Genomic DNA, 15,377 nt, shown 5'->3' with positions numbered 1-15,377 from the left:
CCACGGAAAAATGTTAAATCCTTGTTGTAATCTTAACATCCTCGGTGACATATATACAATGATGTGAGGGAGAGGGAAAGGCAGAGCAGATGAAGTAACTTTAAATGTGTCCAAAATTGCACACTTTTGCACTGGCACCGGCAGGTAAAAACCAAAAATGAGGTCCTGCCCTGAAACTGAAGAGGGATTTCTTCTGGACTACTACAACAGCAGGAGCCAGCTTTATGCTAAAGAAACTGGCATACGAGCTTGATGATGTGTCACTGCTGCAGAGTGCAGATAACAGTGAGTGTTTTTTCTCTCCAATCTTCTGTGTTCAGCGATGAGAGAAAATGTTGCTGCAGAGGTTGCAGTGAAAGCCAAATTTTCTTCCACTGATTTACATGAAAAATCTTCAGAGGGACTAACATTCTGCTGTCCTGTGAGAACACCTGTTACAGGTAAGCAACATTTGCTTTCTCTGCACAAAGAACCCCCCCAGTCAGTTTCAGTCCCCCCCCTCAAATAAACCTATCATTGTCTTTATTTGATAGCATCGTTCAACCATTGGTTCTAGATGGGAGTGAGGTCTGGAGTCTACACAGAGTGGGACAGAATCTCAGTAAAACCCTGCACCTCCAGTTCTGTAACACACATCAGAACCACAGAAATTCCCTCCGCAAAGCAGGTAGAACATTTCCCCATTACAACTTTATCAGTCAACAAAATTTATATTCAAATTGTAATGTCACCTCAGGAAGAGCAACATCCACTCCCTTCCACTGACACTTTGTAAAGTAACATAAAACTGTGAAAAAAGACCCTCAGAATCTATAAACTTCCAAGACTCAAACAGCAAAACCCTAGCTACGAAAAGGCAGCTCTACAAATATTACACCAGGCCTAAAATACCAATGCACCTCCTATTGGGAAACAGAACAAGCTGAATTGCTACAGATCCCCACACAGGAACGACACGCAAGCAGAATTCCTCCCCTCCATCTCACATTCAGAACATGGACAGACTCGCGCCTAATACAGAGCAAGGGACCACAAATCAGAAACAGAAACATGCGGACAAAACGTGAAGCCAGATTCTATAAGCAGTGCAATACTGGAGGATGAGAAATAGAAAGGCAATCCTTCCTGCACTCTGCAAAATACCAAAACAGAAGAGAGGGGACTGTGAAGGGGGTGAATTTGGAAATGGGGCTAGTGAGGAGGTAAAAAGGGGGAATGGGAATGTAGGTGGGAGATCAGAGAGACAATAAAGGGGCTTGGCCATGCCGGGAGAGGTGAATGACAGGGAAGGAACTGGGGCCGGTGAGAGAGGTCAGAGGGCTGGGAGAGGATGAGCAGAGAGGGTGAAGATGGGAGGAATAAGAGCTTGAGAGAGAAGTGAAATCAAAGGGGGAAATGAAGGGGCTGGAGAGGGGGGTGACAGAGGGAGATGGAAGGCTGGCGGTCTAAGTGAGAAATGAAGAGAGTAACGCTCCTTCCACTGCCTTTCAGCTCCTCCCCAGTCCCCTTAGGTCTTTCCATCTCACTCGCTCCCTCTCGCTCTTCAAAAGCTTTTCCTCCTTTTTAACCCTCCATAAAAGGCTTTTACGCTTTCTCACCCCTCTTCCAAGGCTTTTCCCTCTTCTCAACTCCCTCCCTTCAGATCCCCCCCCCTCTTCTGACTCCCTGCAAATGTTCTCACCCCCTCGCCCTATATGCTTTCTACCCCTCAAGCCCTTTTCCCTTTGTACCTTGTACCCGCCCCTCCCAGGGCCGGTGGAAGCACTAGGCGAACCAGGCCTGGGCCTAAGGCCCCCCGAGTATTAGGGGGCGCCGCGAGCAGTGGTATCCCGAGGGGAGCCAATACCCATGGGCGCAGGGAGGCTCGGGCGGCCGCCGGTGGACCTCATCCCACTGGCGGCTGAGCAGCGACACCTAGCAGGCAGATCGGCAGAGCCGTGGCGGAGCTCACGTCACCACGGCCCGAAGAAAAAAGTCGCGTTTAAACGTGCAGGTGCTCCTCCTCCTTCCTGAATGCGCGGCCCCGGAAGAAAACATCGCTGCAAAACGAGGCCGCATCAAGGCGAGCTTGCCTCAAACTGCAGCCACGGCAAAGACCCAAGACCCCTGGCTATCTACTTCCCCTGTCAAGCAGGCCTGAGTCTGGACAGGGATTACCAAGTCCCCGCTCGCCCTGCTCCAACCGAGGGATAGCCCAAGAAGGAACCTAACACCTCGGGGAGCCAAACTCTCTTCTTATCTTTTTTTTTTTTTTTTAAACAATTCCAGACTGCAGGTTTACACCTCTACCATCTGCTGGAGACAGAGAAATACAGGTCAATACTGAAGGACTGCAGGTGGCACTCCCATTTATGTAGCAGTGCCTCAAAGTTTTGTTCTCTGCCTCCATCTGCTGGTAGGGATGCATAAACCCTCTCGTCTGGACTGATCTGGGGTACTAACAGGAACCTATTTCCTTAAAAGATGAAATGAAATGCCTAATGTCTCTTTTGCCCTGTATGTTTGTCTTGATTATATTGTAAGCTCTACTGAGTAGGGACTGTCTCTTATATGTTTTGGTAGAGTGCTATGTACTTCTAGTAGCACTATGGGAATGATAATTAGTAGTAGAAACTGGTTTGTACCTTTAGGAATCACTGTCCCATGGGTCCATGTCATCACTAAGAACATAAGAAATTGTCATACTAGATCAGACCAAGAGTCAATCAAGCCCAGCATCCTGTTTCCAACAGTGACCAAACCCAGCATTCCTGTTTCCCACAGTACCCAAACACTAAGTAGACCCCATGCTACTGATGCTAGGATTAGACAGGCTATTCCCTAAGTCAGCTTGATTAATAGCAGTTAATAGACTTATCCAAACCTTTTTTAAACCCAGCTACACTAACTGCACTAACCACATCCTCTGGCAACAAATTCCAGAGCTTAAGCTGAGTGAAAAAGAACTTTCTCTGATTAGTCTTAATGTGCTACTTGCTAACTTCATGGTATGCCCCCTAGTCCTTCTATTAAACGAAAGTGTAAATAACCGATTCACATCTACTCGTTCAAGATCTCTCATGATTTTAAAGACCTCTATCATATCCCCCCTCAGCTGTCTCTACTCCAAGCTGAATAGCCCTAACCTCTTCAGCCTTTCCTCATAGGGGAGCTGTTCCATCCCCTTTTTCATTTTGATCACCCTTCTCTGTACCTTCTCCATGGCAACTATACCTTTTTTGGGGTGCGGCGACCAGAGTTGTACACAGTACTCAAGGTGCGGTCTCACCATGGAGTGATATAGATGCATTCTGACGTTCTGTTTTATTCACTCCTAATAATTCCTAATATTCTGTTTGCTTTTTTGACTGCCGCAGCACACTGAGCTGATGATTTCAATATATTACCCACTATGATGCCTAGATCTTTTTCCTGCGTGGTAACTCCGAATATGGAACCTAACATCTGTAACTACAGGAATGTTTATTTCCCTTTAAATTTCATCTTCCATTTGGATGCCCAATCTTCCAGAATCGCAAGGTCCTCCTGCAATGTATCACAATCCATTTGTGATTTAACTACTCTGAATAATTTTGTATCATCTGCAGATTTGATAACCTCACTCATCATATTCATTTCCAGATCATTTATAAATATATTGAAAAGCACAGGTCCAAGTACAGATCCCTGAGGCACTCCACTGTTTACCCTTTTCCTTTTTTTTTTTCAAAATAATTTTTATTGGGAGGATACATGAATAGGCAGTGAATCCCACACTCAGTAGATACAACCAATATACTAAACATCCAATACAACACAATTTGTTTAAACAAACTAACAACAACAGAGACCTCCCTCATAACTACAGCCTATCTGTTTTTCCTGTTTTCTCCCCATACCAGTTCCCCTCATACTACTAACATTTGCACCTCACTTTGCCTCATGCACACCACACGCCATTCACACCACTACACACTACCCTTCCCTCCCCTTCCCCCCTCCACCCCCTAAGCCCCCTCACTCTACTGAGACCCTGGGTTGCAGCATTCAAGCTCATAGCCACTTGCCCGCAGCCCTTCTTGAACAGCTGTCGGCATCAGAAGAACACAAGCCTGCCAGCAGGCCCAGTACAGTTTATCCGACTTCCGCTTGCCCAGTACAAAGTCCAAACGTTCAAGTTGGAGAAACGAGGCCATTCGCTGAAACCAGGACAGGACTGATGGGAACCCGTCCCGGGCTGTCCAGTTGTTTACCCTTTTCCACTGAGAAAATTAGCCATTTAATCCTATGCTTTGTTTCCTGTCTTTTAACCAGTTTGTAATCCACAAAAGGACATCGCCTCCTGTCTCATAACTTTTTAGTTTTCTTAGAAGCCTTTCATGAGGGACTTCGTCAAATGCCTTCTGAAAATCCAAATACACTACATCTACTGGTTCACCTTTATCCACATGTTTATTAACCCCTTCAAAAATATGATTTGTGAGGCAAGACTTCCCTTAGGTAAAGCCATGCTGACTTTGTTCCATTAAACCATGTCTTTCTATATGTTCTGTGATTTTGATCTTTAGAACACTTTCCACTATTTTTCCTGGCACTGAAGTCAGGCTCACTGGTCTATAGTTTCCTGGATCGCCCCTGAAACCCTTTTTAAATATTGGGGTTACATTAGCCACCCTCCAGTCTTCAGGTACAATGGATGATTTTAATGATAGGTTACAAAATTTACCTAATAGATTTGAAATTTCATTTTTTAGTTCCTTCAGAACCCTGGGGTGTATACCATCCAGTCCAGGTGATTTACTACTCTTCAGTTTGTCAATCAGGCCTACTTCATCTTCTAGGTTCACCGTGATTTGGTTCAGTTCATCTGACTCATCACCCTTGAAAACCATCTCTGGAACTGGTATCTCCCCAGCATCATCATTGGTAAACACAGAAGCAAAGAATTCATTTAGTCTTTCTGCAATGGCCTAAACTTCCCTAAGAGCCCCTTTAACCCCTCAGTCATCCAACCGACTCCCTTATAGGTTTCTTGCTTCGGATGTATTTTAAAAACTTTTTATTATGACTTTTTGCCTCTACGGCCAACATCATTTCAAATTCTCTCTTAGCCTGCCTTATCAGTGTTTTACACTTAACTTGACAATGCTTATGCTTTTTCCTATTTTCTTCAGATGGATCCTTCTTCCAATTTTTGAAGGATTTTTTTTGGCTAAAATAGCCTCTTTCAGCTCACCTTTTAACCTTGCTGGTAATCGTTTTGCCTTCCTTCCACCTTTTTTAATGCATGGAAGACATCTGGACTGCGCATCTAAGATTGTATTGTTATAACTATTTATATTTTTCCAAACAAACAGAGAAAAGTACATAGAAGCAATAACTCATATTGCAGTGAGGTACATGGCAAAAGATAGTACATAGGGGAGCAAACGATTGAGGGACAATAGAAGTGGAAATAAAAAAATAACCCTAAGTGGCACCACAAATTAGCTTAAGTATCATTCAAATAATCAAGATATGGCCCCCAAGTACTGGTAAATTTAGCATGCTTACCCTTAAGACTGTATCGTAGCTGTTCCAGATCAGCAATAGCCTGTATTTGTGAGCGCCAGTGAGGCATACTAGGGGTGACTTTTTTTTATGAATGAGAGTGATCGTAGCATCAGCCATAGTGCCCAGGGAATGCCCCCCACCACCAGTAGGGAACCCATCAGGGCCAGGACATTTACCCTCCGGTAACAACTTGATAGCTGCCTGAATTTCAAGCAGAGAAATTGGGGCCACCATAAGATTCTATTTTTAAACAATGTCTACACCTGTTGTACACTTTTAACCTCTGCAGCTGCACCTTTCAGTTTTTTTCTATTTCGCTCATTTTATCAAAGTTTCCCTTTTGAAAATTTAGTGTTAGAGCTGTAGATTTACATACTGACCCCTTCCAGTCATTAGTTCAAATGTTATCACGTTATGATCACCATTGCCAAGTGGCCCCACCACTACCACTATTACCTCTCTCACCAAATCTTGCGTTCTACCAAGAATTAAATCTAAAATTGCTCCCTCTATCGTTGGTTCCTGAACCAATTGCTCCATGAAGCAGTAGTTTATTCCATCCAGGAACTTTGTCTCTAGCAAGTCCTGATGTTACATTTACCCAGTCAATATTGGGGTAATTGAAATCTCCTATTACTGCACTGCCAAATTTATTAGCTTCCCTGATTTCTCTTAGCATTTCATCATCTGACCATTTTGGCCAGGTGGATGGTAGTATACTCCTATCACCGTACTCATACCCAACACACATGCGATTTCAACCCATATAGATTCTAATGAGTATTTAGTCTCTTGTATGATCTTTATACTGTTGGACTCTATAGCCTCCTGGATATAAAGTGCCACACCCTCCAAGTTGATCCTATCATTGCGATATAATTTGTATCCTGATATAGCACTGTCCCGTTAGTTATCCTCCTTCTACCAAGTCTCTGTGATGCCAATTATGTCTATCTCATCATTCACCGCTATACACTCTGACTCTCCCATCTTACTTCTTAGATTTCTGGCAATGGCATACAGACATTTCAAAGTGTGTTTTTTATTTGTATTAACAACCTGCTTTCAGATTATAGGGATAATTTGGATTCTTTACTTACAGGCACATGGACTACGTTTGCATTTATTGGAACCTCTCTGTTGGGATGCCATAGCTCTCCTATTTCATTAGTATCCTTCAACGATACATTCCTCCGAACCGTTTAAAAGCTGCTCTATCTCCTTTTTAAAAGTTAGTGCCAGCAGCCTGATTTCATTCTGGTTTCCCAGTTTCTTACAAAACTGAATCCCTGCTCCCTGCATCATCGTCTCATCCATGAATTGAAACCCGAGAGCTTTGCCTGCCTCTGAGGACCTGCACCTGGAATGGGCAACATTTCAGAGAATGCCACCCTGGAGGCTCCAGATTTCAGCTTTCTACCTGAAATCCTAAATTTGGCTTCCAGAACTTCTCTCCCACATTTTCCTATGTCGTTGGTGCCCATATGTACCTCGGCAGCCAGCTCCTTCCTAGCACTGTCTATAATCCTATCTGGGTGACGCGTGAGGTGTGCCGCCTTCACACCAGGCAGGCAAGTTACCAGGCAGTCCTCATGTCCACCAGCCACCCAGCTAGCTACATTTATGATGGCCGACCTAACCCTTCCCTCCTGGGCAGTAGCCCTAGGAGTCTTGTACTCAGTGCAAGAGGACAATGCATCACCTGGAGAGCAGGTCCTTGCTACAGGATCATCACTTCCTGCTACACCAAGATGATGTTCTCCAACCGTGAGACTTTTCTGATCCAAGGCAGCACCGGGTGACGTGTGAGGTGTGCCACCGTCGCACCAGGCAGGCAGGTTACCAGGCAGTCCTTCCGTTCATCAGCCACCCAACTATCTACATTTATTATGGCCGACCTAACCCTGCCCCCCGGTACTGTAGAGGTTACATGGGGTAAATCAATCAGGAGCCTGAGTTTTTTTTTTTAATTTAATTTTATTTATATTCCAACTTTCAGCACTTCAAAGTGGATGACATTCAGGTACTGTAGTTATTTCTATATTCATAGTGGGCTCACAATCTGACCCTGAGGCCACAAGGAGTGGTGACAGTGGTATTTAAACCCTGGCTTCCCACTGCTCTAACCCTTAGTCTTTTATAGCCAGCGAGCAGAGGTGTTTCAGGGATCGGGCTGAGGCAGAGCTGGAGGGGCAGAGTCAGCAGAATTTCAAATGTCTCTCTGGTACAGCACAAAAGTCGAGCCACGCACTTGGAAAATTATTGTTGGTGATGAGCAGGAGTTTTACTTGTTATTTGCCTGGTATATTGAGAGAAGGTTTTTTTATTCAGATGATCTTCAGCCGGGCAGCAGTATAAGAGGGCAGTGTTCCACTGGCACCAGGAGCTGGAGCTGAGGGGATGAATCCCAGGACCGATGTCTTCACCCTGCTGCTAAGTTCTGAGAGAGAGAGACTGTAACACTGAGAGAGAGAGATGCTCGTTTCAGCAGACATTGCACTGCTACTCAGGATCTGTTAGAGGGATAGAACGGGCTGAGAGAATGACAGTTGGAATTAGCAGAAAGAGAGAGAGAGACCTGTTTCAGCTGGGAAGTACAGCTGTGGGGTGACAGGAAAAGGTTGCACAGGACCCTCCTATCTGACTGGGAAGGAAGCAGCATTTCACTCTGCAGACAAACTGTTAAGTACCAGCAGTTACTGCTCCTTTCCTTTTTTCCTCTTTGCTGTTTGCAGTTTTCCAAGCCTTTTGAGTTAACTGTAAATCCTTTTCTTATATATTAAAACATTCATTTATTAGCACTGTTTCTGTGAAGGATTAGTGACAGGTGAGTTAGTACTGAGTATCAGCAGGGTCCTGCACCAAGTCTCACACAGTTCTTTCAGGTTTTTGTGTCAGGTAGAGCTGGAGTAACCAACAAGCATCTGAATCAGTGAGGAGGTCTTCTGACCACAGATTGTGCTAATAAATAAACATTTGACTGCTATTTAGTGATTCCTCAATTGTTATATTTATTGTTTTGTCTTTTCTGGGTCCCTTTTCTAAGGTCTAAGCACCTCCCAGAGGAGGACCTAGTTTAGGGTAGTGAGTGGACTAAACCATTTGCTATGGCTCACTGGAGTAACTATAGAGGGCAGACAGTTCCCTGTGCTCTGAGGGACTCCTCGTCTCTGAGAAATCACTGATTAGCACTGTGAAATCCCTGAATACCAACAAAATATTTCTTCATTTATATTTATAAACTAATAGGTCCATTCAGCGGTGCTGAGAGCAGGAAGTTAGCTAGACTTACCCAGGTACGGGTTCCCGCTGGATAGACCCAAAGACAGTGGAGTAAGTTTATCTATCTCACTTCAGGGCTGCTACCCAGCTAAACATAAGCCCCACACCCGGTCATCTCTTTTTATCCAGGTAAGTTAGCCATTCATTGGCCCACAATTTTAACACTTTGCGGTTTGTCCAGCTAAATTCCAAACTCAGCCGGACAAATCCGCTGACCAAGCACCTTTAAAAGTATTACAGGGCACGAAGCGATGTTTTCAAAGTCTCCTTACCGGTTTTTTTTCTTCGAAGTGCATGCACTGCAATCAGACCAAACACACATGGGATGTCAAGGAGAAGTAAGGGAAAGGAAAAGGGGAAAGGGGAAGCATAAACAAGACAGAGAAAGGGGAGGAAAAGTAGAGAACAGCAAAGGCAGGTGGGCAGAGAGGAAGGAGGAGGGAGATATAGAGAAGGGAGGCATGGGCTAGGGGAGAGGAGGGAGAGCAGGGAGAGCATTGGAAGGAGGGTGGGAGGAGTTGATACAATAACAGGAAGGAGGCAAAGGAGAAAAAGATGGAAGGGGGGAACAGGAGATAAGGTCGGGAGATTGATGGGAGAGGGAGGAGGGGAGATGCAGAGGGGGAGGCATGGGGTAGAAGAGAGGAGAGAGAGCAGAGGGAGCAGTGGAAAGAGGGATGGGAGTAGCTGCACCGGTGCTGAAGTTTGCAGGACGAGCGGAACCGGAAAGAGAAAGAAAGGAGATATGTGAGCATTTCCTGATGTCCTACTTTCCATCTGAGGTACAGGCATTGATATTGGTTATCACAAAGTTAATTGTGCCCATTTCTGTATTCAAAGTAAGGGGTAAGTTTTCAGAAGAGCTGCTAAGTGACCACAAGAGTTGATTCCGTTTACTGGATAAATTTTCAATCACAGCTTGGCGGCTGGAAATATTCCCAAATTTAGCTTAGCCGGTTCAGCACTGAGAAGCCTCCTGAATACTTACCCTGAGCAGCTCCAGAGGATCTAACCTCACTGAAGGGCCTGTCCCTTAATCTAAAAAAAATACCCACCTCTACCCTGACTCCCAATCGCTCGGTCATTTTTGATGCAGGCTTGTCTTCGTCTGTTAAAGAAAGGTTCAAACTTTAAATTGTGTAAGGCTGAATGCACATCACCATTATATACAGGGAGGACAATAATGAAAGCCATTTCTGGGGATAAAGTGCTCTTTTATCCACAGAAATAGGCTATTTGATTACTGTCCATCCTCTACACAAGTAAAGGTAGGAGCATATAACAAGGTATATTTCTGGTTTGGAGTTCGGACAGGGGGAAAACTATATGCAGCCCAGCTAAACATAAGCCCCACACCCAGTCATCCCGTTTTATCCAGGTAAGTTAGCCATTCATTGGCCCACAATTTTAACACCTTTGCGGTTTGTCCAGCTAAATTCCGAATTCAGCCGGCCAAATCCGCTGTCCAAGGACCTTTAAAAGTATTATAGTGCACAAAGCGATGTTTGCAAAGTCTCCTTACCGTTTTTTTTTCTTCGAAGCGCATGCACTGCAATCAGACCAAATACACACGGGATGTCAAGGAGAAGTAAGGGAAAGGAAAAGGGGAAAGGGGAAGCATAAACAAGACAGAGAAAGGGGAGGAAAAGTTGAGAACAGCAAAGGCAGGTGGGCAGAGAGGAAGGAGAAGGAAGATATAGAGAAGGGAGGCATGGGCTAGGGGAGAGGAGTGAGAGCAGAAGAGCATTGGAAGGAGGGTGGGAGGAGTCGATACAATAACAGGAAGGAGCAAAGGAGAAAAAGATGGAAGGGGAGAACAGGAGATAAGGCAGGGAGATTGATGGGAGAGGGTGGAGGGAAGATAGAGAGGGAGAGGCTTGGGGTAGGGGAGAGCAGAGGGAGCAGTGGAAAGAGGGGTGGGAATAGTTGCACCGGTGCTGAAGTTTGCAGGATGAGCGGAACCGGAAAGAGAAAGAAAGGAGATATGTAAGCATTTCCTGATGTCCTACTTTCCATCTGAGCTACAGGCATTGATCTTGGTTATCACAAACAGGCCAATACAGTAAGGTGCGGTAGAAAGAGGTGCATTAGTGCCGGGCACACCTGCGTTTGCTGCACGCACAGTTCGGATCACATACTGCTCGAGACTGTATTTAAATGGCAATCTTTGCGTGCCTTGAAGGCTTTATGCATAAGCAACACGAAATCAGACGAAAAAGAAGAGTCTGAAGACAAATCTGTCTGATCCCCCTCAGGGACCTCTGGATTGGCAGCACAGCTGGGTCTCGCAGGTCTGTCCCCCTTAGGGACTCTGCGTTGTGGTGACAATCGCGGTTGAGGGTCGTCCTTCCCCCGTGCCGCTGGCGCCTTGGGGCGTTCCCACGGGAACGGGTCGGCACCTGAAGAATGTAAGTTCCCAAATGCTTCGGTCACTGTTTGGACCCTCACCAGGTCCCTGCCCGTGGCCGCAGAGACTCCCTTGCCTCCGGAGAGCAATCGGAACACAAATTGTCCCAGGACAGTTGCGCCCGCGTGGTGCCGCAGGCCCTACAAGCGGCCTGATGCGGCATGCTGCAGCAAAAAACAGCCCCGAAAATCGCTCGGAAGGTGGCGAAAATGGCGCGCAAGCACCCAAATGCGACCGGAAGGGAAGGAGAATGAAGCCCTGACAGAACACACAAAAAAAAATTTTAACTTTTTTTTTTTTTTTAAATATACTCGCCCAATAGTCTCCGGGTCCTGGACCTACTGGGGGGAGTGAGCCGGGCTCCCCGGTATCACCCCCAGTCATGAATTCACGCTGGCAGGAGGGCAAAGCACCCCACACCTCAGCGGCCTCGGAAACCAGGGGGGATGGTCCCCTCCGGACCTCACAACCCCCCGGGAGGCGGGAGACTGGACCTGCAGGCAAACCACTGCGCTCCTATACCTTATTCTAACTTTATCCTTCTTTTTACCCAGCTAACAATACTATCTAGAACTGAAAAACTAGGCCTCAGCACAGACTGTAGGTTCTGCACCTCCTCCACCTGCTAGGAGACAGAGGAATACTGCCAGACTGTAGGTGGCACCAGCCTAGATAAGGCATAGGTTTGTTTGATAAACTTCTGTCTCCAACTGCTAGAGGGGGGGCAAAACCCAGGAGTCTGGACTGATCCGGGTACGTACAGGGAATTTAGCTTAGCCAGTTCAGCACTGAGGAGCCTCCTGAAAACTTAGCCTGAGCAGTTCCAGAGGATCTAACCTCGCTGAAGGACCTGTCCCTTAATCTAAAAAAAATACCCACCTCTATCCTGACTCCCAATCGCTCGGTCATTTTTGATGCAGGCTTGTCTTCGTCTGTTAAAGAAAGGTTCAGACTTTAAAATGTGCAAGGCTGAATGCACATCACCATTATATACAGGGAGGACAATAATGAAAGCCATTTCTGGGGGTAAAGCGCTCTTTTATCCACAGAAATAGGCTGTTTGATTACTGTCCATCCTCTACACAAGTAAAAGTAGGAGCATAGAACAAGGCGTGGGCTTTTTCCCGTGTAGTTTTGTAAATATTTCTGGTTTGGAGTTCGGACAGGGGGAAAACTATATGCAGAGCTTTCCTTTAACACCGTGCCCTCACAAAAAGCAGGCAGGGATATTTTTGAGGGGGCAATAAACAAAGCAAATCTAGATGTGTACTTTTGCATTCCTTATCACCTCAGGTTAAAATTCAGATGGGATTGGCCAGACCTTGCATACTTTGATTATTTAGGTCAAGGCTGGGAAACATCCAGACCCAGATGAGACCCACAGCTCAGTCCCAGGCAGCCACTGCCAGAGCCCCAAACCAGTGGTTCATGGCGGGAGCTTTTGTTCCGTGTCTCTGACTCCCCCTCCCCCTCCCCCTCCCCCCATAATCAAATGTTCACGGCAGGAGCGAGCATGATCTGCTGCCACAGCTTGGGTTCATCTCCCCACCTTGTCCTTGAATGAAATATTCATAAGGACTGGAGAGTGGCACGAGAGCTCCTGCCTCATCCTTGGCTCCTTCTTGCAGCCTCCCACCCCAAGAAAAACTGAGAGAGGCAAGACTCGCTTTCAATTGCTTCCCCTCCCCCTTTATAATCCCACACAATGTTTGTTTTGGTTAAATAAAGGCCGCAGTTTATTATAACATGACCCGAGCCCCTAACACTTAATACACTATTCAACATATACACTCACCCCCCCTTTCATCCCCTTCTTAACAACTTGCTCCCCACCTCGACCCAGTGGTAGAGCTACACCCATAGAGTCCATTTCCTTACCCCGCCTCGCACCAGCGTGGGTAAGTACCCCGGCCTCTGAGCTTCGGCCCCCCTCTTGTTCATTGGCCACCTCATGTAGCAGCCCCACGCTACACGAGATACCTCCCCCCCCCCCCAATGCCTTTTAACAACACATAACAAAATCAACCATATTGGGCTGGGGTTACCCGCCACTGTGACAATCAATAAAGACAACACACATTGAATAACATCCAATGATTCTCCCGTAAGGGAGGGAGGAGGGAAATTATTCCAGCCTGCTCCCTCAGCCCTCTCGCACCCAACTGAGGCGCGAAAGGGCTCTCTGCCATAACTAACTATTACCCCAACCAATCCCAGCTCCTCAATTCAAAATACTTCCTTTTCATTGGCCCCTTAGCTTTACTTTCTCCCCCTCCCCTTTCCCTCCTAACTTATAATTTAATCCTATCCTACCGCTCGCTAACCCCCGTTATTATCTGCTAAGCAATACAAGATTGCTTAGCCTTCACTTAAATGTTCACAGGGAAAACAGAGCAAGAGCTGTGCTGCTTCTGGCTCTGCCCCTGCCACACAGAATGAAATATTCATGGCAGGAATGAAGAGCACACATCACATCTCTTCCTTTACCTCCCTGGAATAAAACATTCTTAGCAGAAGTAAAGCAAAAGCTGCTTCACCTGACACTCGGAGGTTAAACCCTTGCTCACTTGCTTGGACCTTGAAGATCCTAGCAAGCACTGCAGAGGCCTTGCCTGCTCCTGCACTTGTGCCTCTCTCCTGACAACCTCCCACCCACCAACTGGGTTTCCCAAGTACCCTACCACCTGCTCCTTCATGAGGGCTTTCTGAGGACATTGTGACTCCCTAAACCTGGGGTTTCACAGTATCCAGACAAATAAAGAAGGCACATCCAAAAAATACCAGAATCACTGAAAAACTCACTTACCTAGGATCCACAGTGCTAATAAACAGAGCTTGTTATGAAGAATGTATTACAAGCAGGGGAAGAAGAAAAGGAATTTCACAGTAACTCCAACTGGTTTTTAAGTGAATGTTTTTGCAGAGCTGAATGCTGCACCTGTCTCAGTCGGCTCTGAGGGTGCTGATAGGATCAGCTCAGACTGTACAACTGGCTGGGCTTCTTTAGCTTTACAAACTCTCCCTGTCTGTCCCTATTAACCCACAGCTCTATCTCTCCCTCAGGGACCCTCTAATGGTAATAAAAGGGAATTTTACATGGGAGGGAAATAATATTAACCACTAAAACTGTTTTGCTAAAAGGAGAAGTAAGGGAAAGGAAAAGGGGAAGCATAAACAAGACAGAGAAAGGGAATGAAAAGCAAAGAACAGCAAAGGCAGGTGGGCAGAGAGGAAAGAGAAGGAAGATATAGAGCGTTCACCCAGCAAGATAGGAACCAATCTCTTGAAGAGACAGCGTAGTCCAGGCAGAAGGTCTGTGGCAGATAGTGAAGAGACGAAGTGATGGTCACAGGAACATGGAGACGTTGCAGGCATGAAGACCCAAGAGACGCTGGAGGCATGGAGACACAGGAGACGCTGGAGGGACGATGACACAGGAGACACTGGAGGCATGAAGACACAGGAGACGCTGGAGGCATGAAGACCCAAGAGACGCTGGAGGCATGAAGACACAGGAGACGCTGGAGGCATGAAGACCGAAGAGACGCTGGAGGCATGAAGACACAGGAGACGCTGGAGGCATGAAGACCCAAGAGACGCTGGAGGCATGAAGACACAGGAGACGCTGGAGGCATGAAGACCCAAGAGACGCTAGAGGCATGAAGACACAGGAGATGCTGGAGGCATGAAGACCCAAGAGACGCTGGAGGCATGAAGACACAGGAGACGCTGGAGGCATGAAGACCCAAGAGACGCTAGAGGCATGAAGACACAGGAGACGCTGGAGGCATGAAGACCCAAGAGACGCTGGAGGGACGATGACACAGGAGACACTGGAGGCACGACACCAAAGCACAGGGATCACAACCTAGGAGCAACAGAGGACGTCTGTTGCAAAGAGCAAGAAAGAAAGGAGTTGCCTGGTTTCAAACCTCTACTATGGTGATGTCATAATCAGACATCATAATCCTGAGCTGGCTTAGCTCTCCAGCTGCAGCCCTTAAAGGGACCTAACACTTTGCTCTCTGGCTATAGTTTTCCCCCTGTCCGAACTCCAAACCAGAAATATGCCTTGTTATATGCTCTTGAACGGTTACACTCCTACCTTTACTTGTGTAGAGGATGGACAGTAATCAAACAGCATATTTCTGTGGAT

At 46.4% G+C, this 15,377-nt stretch overlaps 2 long non-coding RNA genes across 3 annotated transcripts; both read right to left on the bottom strand.

The window, feature by feature from the left end:
* Positions 1–9,378: 9,378 nt before the first annotated feature.
* Positions 9,379–10,471, bottom strand: LOC115082109. Its single transcript, XR_003854076.1, has 3 exons — positions 10,337–10,471; positions 9,870–9,922; positions 9,379–9,512 (listed from the first exon to the last, which is right to left on the bottom strand). It is a non-coding gene; the product is annotated as an uncharacterized LOC115082109 (long non-coding RNA).
* Positions 10,472–10,615: 144 nt separating this feature from the next.
* On the bottom strand, positions 10,616–14,617 carry LOC115075947. Of its 2 annotated transcripts, none has more exons than XR_003852655.1 (3): positions 14,482–14,617; positions 12,101–12,153; positions 10,616–10,751 (listed from the first exon to the last, which is right to left on the bottom strand). It is a non-coding gene; the product is annotated as an uncharacterized LOC115075947 (long non-coding RNA). The 2 variants fall into 2 exon arrangements; XR_003852653.1 differs by lacking the exon at positions 14,482–14,617 and adding an exon at positions 14,028–14,435.
* Between the last annotated feature and the right edge of the window lie 760 nt (positions 14,618–15,377).

Source organism: Rhinatrema bivittatum, chromosome 1 (assembly GCF_901001135.1).
Source record: "Rhinatrema bivittatum chromosome 1, aRhiBiv1.1, whole genome shotgun sequence".
NCBI lineage: Eukaryota > Metazoa > Chordata > Amphibia > Gymnophiona > Rhinatrematidae > Rhinatrema > Rhinatrema bivittatum.
This window is presented reverse-complemented; position numbering and strand designations above follow the sequence as displayed.